This window comes from Malus sylvestris, chromosome 7, assembly GCF_916048215.2.
Source record: "Malus sylvestris chromosome 7, drMalSylv7.2, whole genome shotgun sequence".
NCBI classification, from domain to species: domain Eukaryota; kingdom Viridiplantae; phylum Streptophyta; class Magnoliopsida; order Rosales; family Rosaceae; genus Malus; species Malus sylvestris.
In genome coordinates, this window is record NC_062266.1 from 20,055,920 (window position 1) to 20,062,000 (window position 6,081).

Sequence of the window (6,081 nt, forward strand, 5' to 3'; positions counted from 1 at the left end):
AATCCATTCCAGCCTATAATTGTTCTAAAATGCTTCAAAATTCACTTTCTTGCCAACTTTGCCAATTAAACCTACAAACAAACGAAAATAGCTTAAATCACTATAATAAACACAAACTAACTATGAAAATGCAAGGAAACAAGCTAACTAAGTCGCATAAATATGCTCCTATCAAGCAACAAGCCCAGGCGCTAGAAGCAGCCCAAGCCGCTACCTCAGCAGTGCAGGCCCAAGCCTCATCTACTTGGTGTATGACCCAATCTGCAGCCCATGCTGCAAGGCAACCGAGCCAGGCCTAATGCGAGCCTGCCCAAGCCTCTGCCCCAATAGCGTATGCCCACGCCATGCACACCTCCACTCATCGCACGACCCAAGCTGCACCAAAGAGGGCTTAGCGCCCATGCGCTCCAGCGGCCAAGTCCGCATCCATGGTTCGACCCATGCTTATGACCCAACCCAACCTACTTTCGAGGTCCAATCCGAGGTTCGGCCTATTCTCATGGCCCTGTTAGCAACCCAAACCGGTCCAAGATTGGTTCAACCGTCCCGGCTTCAGATTTCTGGACCAACAATTGAACCGGGGGTATTTTCACCCCATTTCTTTGTAGATTTGACATTTCCCAACTCAAATCTCGCGCTCGGAGTCCATTAAACTTCCACTAGGAGATGCATACCGTCCAAGCTCTTCCAACCCAAATGGCGAACAACACTTATCTCGACAAGTCATAGAGTTGACAAGCGCCCTCATGCAGTAGACGACCTTGGTGAATCAACTTTTACAGCGTACCGAGATGCAACGTGCCCCACATGAGGTGTCCCACAGTATGACAAGGGCAGATAATGAACTTCTCAAGCAGCCATTAACCAGTCACGAATCGAGCGTTCTGTTGAAATACACTCTCGACTAGGCCCCCGATAGCGTATCCTCTTGTCTTAGCGCACGAAGGAGAATGCACTCTCAGTTAAGCCAACGGATGAGCATACACTCATGGTTGGTGCCACACTTCGATAATCAACATGAGCAAACTTCCAAGCGAAGTGTTCATTCGCGGCTAAGCCATCATTGAGCATCATCTACCTGACATCGGAGTAGGCAGCACGAAGGATGGAGAAAAGCAGTTGCACAATCCATCTTAAGTTCAACTGGCTGCTTGTGAGTAATTCGCTCACCTGCCAGGAACGTACCACATGCATCACAGCAGCGACATAGTCGAGCACAAGGAAGAATAGCCTAGACAAATAGGTCACGACCGGGGGCAGCTGAGAGCTTCACTACCCCAACAAAGCATATTCAGGAAGAAGTAGAGAAGCTCATGACTGAGCAATTGCATGATTTCCAACGCAACAAAGCTACTGATGAGGCGCTCCGATGAGACATAGCCAACATAAGTGGGTCAACTTTCATTGACAAGATCGAGCAGATGGAATTATCCCATATAGGTTGTTGGATACAAATATTACTTCTGTTTGGACAAACGCAGCAGCTTAGCCTAACGATGCCCTAGGGGTAAACGAGTACCAAAAGGACACACTAACCTAACTACCAAGAACTAAATGCAAGCTTTTTTTCTCAACACTCCAAACGATTCAATACTGAAGCAACACATCACCAGTAGCCAAACATCATGGACCTCGTAGTCTAATTCCTCCTACTACACACAACTTGGCCTAAACTGACCCAGCTCTGCGCTTACAGTCATGCCTACTTGCTTCATGGCTTTCGGTAGCCCTTGATCTATCACCATGGCTCTTAACCGGGCCAATCCTGTACCAAGGCTCCTAGCCCTATTGATCTTGCCCTATGGCTCCTAATCATGCTGACCAAGCCCATGACATTCAAAACTTCAAAGCATCAAACGACGGAACATAAGACAAGGCTTTATTAGCAGCCCTTGCTAGTGAAAGACTTAGCGGTGAACAAGCTTGCTATCTATTCAGATTCTTAGTTGATCACCAACCAAGCCTCAGAATGGCACATGACGAAACATCTAACGATGGCCCAATACTTGAAGAAAGTCCAGAAGCAGCTCGCTGCGCTTTACACTTACACCCTTACAATGGTTCCACAAGCAGATCGCTGAACAAGACCTCATAGACTGATGATTATTTCAGTTGTCTAGCAGTCCAGCTTTCCTCAACTGCATTCACGATAATGACTTTCATGTTCTCCAGTGCGAGAGGGTAAACCAATCCCCCGACACCCATCTAGGTATGCTCTCCAGTGCAAGAGGGTAAACTAATTGCTCTCCAGTGTGAGAAGGTAAACTAATTCTCCGACACCATATAAGTCTGCTCTCCAATGCGAGAGGTTAAACTAATTGCTCTCCAGTACGAGAGGGTGAACCAATTTCCCAACACCCATATGGGTCGTCTCTCTAGTACGAGAGGTCAAACTAATTGTTTTCCAGTGCGAGAGGGTAAACCAATTTCCCGACACCCATATAAGTTTTCTTTCCAGTGCAGGAGGTTAAACTAATTGCTCTCCAATGCTAGAGGGTAAACCAATTATCCGACACCCATCTGGGTCTGCTTTCCAGTGCGAGAGGTTAAACTAATTGCTCTTCAGTGCGAGAAGGTAAACTAATTCCCTGACACCCATCTCGGTAAGCTCTTTAGCGTGAAAGGGTAAACCAATTCCCCAACACCCATATGGGTAAGCTTTTCAGTGCGAGAGGGTAAACTAATTTCCCGACACCTATCTGGGTAAGCTCTCTAGTGCGAGAATGCCACACAGCTCAAAAGATCGAATACTTGAAGACCAACTAAGCAGCAAATGGTCAGGGGTAGCAACCATTTCACGCTCACTTCATCTTCAGCAGCTCCGATCTTGGTAGCTTCATCCTTGATTGTTTCATCTATAGCAGCTGAGAAATCAAACTCAAGCAGTTTCCTCATTTTTGGTAAACAGCCTAAACCGTGCCCAACCACACCACTTCCTTAGCCTATGCGGAGCTCGCCCTTAGATTCAGTCAAGCCGAAAAGCACAAGCTGTCACCCTTACCACACCATCTCCTCGGCCCATGCCAAGCCGACTTCTGGCTCTTGCCAGCCGACGTGCCACACCACCCCGACGGCTGCCCAGTGGCAAGACCACCCAAGAAGAAGACAAAGAAAATTAAGTTTTTCTTACATTGGTGCGGCGCAGAAAAGACAAAGAAATCAACAGAAGACGGTTATTTGCACAGGCAAGCAAAGAAGAGTGTTAGAGGAAGGGTAATAAATATCCTCTAACTTTCTTTCTTTCTTTTAAGGATAAATAATTGCCCTCCGAATTTAATTTAATACCCTACTTAAGATAGGCTTAAATAGGCTTTGGAGGTGATTTATTTCCTTTTCCTAAAAGAATCTAATTCCAAGTCCAAGTGGGAATTTGCATCAAAGTTGGAGATCTCTACACTTGCTGCCTTCTGCCCTTTCCTACGAGCAGCTCAATAGATGTGGGGGCATTTGTGGAGCAAAAAAAAAAAAAATCAAGAAAATCATGGAGGCGACACGTGGACTTTTGGGTAAAGAAGACAAAATTACTCTTGAGGCACACCGGGATTCCCACGTGCATGCAACAGACGATAACGATTCAATCGAGGTCAAGGCTAATCAAAATGGTATTCTTTTAAACCCTCTCATCACTCATCATCAAATCCTCACCCACAAGGTAACAACAGACGATAACGGTTCAATCGAGGTCAAGGCTAATCAAAATGGTATTCTTTTAAACCCTCTCATCACTCATCATCAAATCCTCACCCACAAGTTAACTCTCAATCATCCTTTTCAAATTAGGATTAATTGCCAAAATCAATTGATTAATTGCCAAACTAATTGCAAGATATTATTTTACATAATATCTTGCAATCAATCCCACAAATCAACCAAACCTAAGCCTAATTCTCTTCTAAAATTCTCCAAATTTCTTTAAACACTTTCTTTCTCAAATTCTAACTTTGGCATCGGAGATTGTTTGGCCAAAGCCCCTCCCCATTCATCGTGGTCGTGTGAGGCTCGTGGCCTTGACCTAAGGTGTTAATTGTTTTGTAGGTGCATTTTCGTCCAAGAAGAAGAAAACGGAAATTTGCATCCACAATAGGTAATATAGATAAGGTAAATCAGGATTAAATACCAGGTCAGATATAGGGTTTAAAGAAAATACTAACTTTAAGAAAAAGTATCAAGTCCAACCTATTTTATTTGGATTTAGTCACACTTTGTGGCCTAAGACAATTATAAGGATATTACAATCTCAAAGACCACCTAGCTCATTCCCTCGAAAAGGTCACTAGAAATTTTTCGACCACCAGAATTGTCATGCACCAATCCCGACATATGACCAAGATCGACACGTGACGTCACCACATCCCTGTTTATCTATCATGTCTCACCTCTGAGACAAGACCAAAACACAACCAATAATTCAACCACGTCGTAACTTTCTTTTATTTCATGGTTGCATCTAACATTTACGTTAGACTGCCTACATACCATAAATATGGATCAGACCATTCGTAGTTCACCATTCACTAAACTTCGGCGTTTATCACAACATAATCTGACAAAAAGGCATAATATTCCTCAGTCAATTATTAGGCCTTGACAAGCATGAATTACTAGATTCAGGGCTACATAATGAACCCACATGACATTCAAGATTTCCATTTCATCAATCATATAAATACCTAAGTTTTCAACATAATACCGTAATCCATAGCATGTAACATTTCAAAGAACCAACAAAGCACAATATTATTCTCTAGTCACATTGATCAACTAATCTGATCATAATAATAACAATCATATCCAACATTATTCAACAATCACTTCAAGTAAAAAATTCGATGAATCAAAGATGCACGACATTAACATTTAACTTTGTGAATCAATCAACAAGAGCACATATCATTTTACAAAATTTAATAAAGGAACTCTACGTAACTCCCTACCTGGATTCCAAGTAATAACATGGTAAATAATTTATAAACACAATGTCTACTGTGAGTAATTCTCATTCACTCGAAGTTAGGGTTTCAGACTAACTTTATGGAAATAAGCAAGAGTGGGAATTCCAAACTACTCAACGAAATCCAACTAAATTATGGTCGCCTATTGAAATGTACCAAGTACAACTAATCCTCCTAACCCTGGGTAGGCAGTGATCACCCATCGCAGATATACCAAGCATGATCACTCCTAGAATGCGTATGGTCCTCTATTGCAGACATACCAAGTAGAACCATATGCATAGTCTAATAACATATGCAGTGATCACACATCATGGATATACCAAGCATGATCACTCCTAACATTTGTACAGGCCCCCATTATGGATATACGAAGCATGATTGTATCCTATAGCTCTAGGTAGTGATCACCTATCGTGGATATACCAAGTATGATCACTCCTAGAATGCATATGGTCCCCCATTACGGATAAACCAAGTAGAACCACAAGCATAGTCTAATCGTCCAGGCGGTGATCACCCATCCCGGATATACCAAGCATGATCACCCATGTAATATGTATGGTCCTCTATCATAGATATTCCAAGCATGACCATCTATGTTCCACTGTTACATTGTGCAGTTAGTTCAACGCACAACCTACATTTACCTCAACCCTTATGATTTACAAAGTAGGCACCTGCACTATCAACTTCTCATGGCCATTAACTATCTTGTCATACAAGCATATATGTTCTACATAATACTTCTAATAAGATTCTAGGCTTGCATTTCTATACTAGTAATCTTATATCTCATTCGTATTATCTAGAAGTTCAATAAACATGTATAACGCAATAAGGTGCCACTTTCTTGAAAATCGAGGTGCACATCACCTACAATAGATTGCTAACCAAGATAAGCCCGTTGGGCTCTACTAGCTCCCTAGTAATGCTAATTTTAATACTTAAGAATGATTCAGAAATTGACCAAAGTTAATCCCTAGTAATTTAATTAGGAAGATTCGTTAATTCAATTTTTGATCCGTAAGTTCCTAAGATTCTTAAATATTACGTACAACAACATATTAAAGTTTGGTGATGATCCAACGGTCGGATCGTCGTTCGCTATAATGGTCAAGTGGCGGAC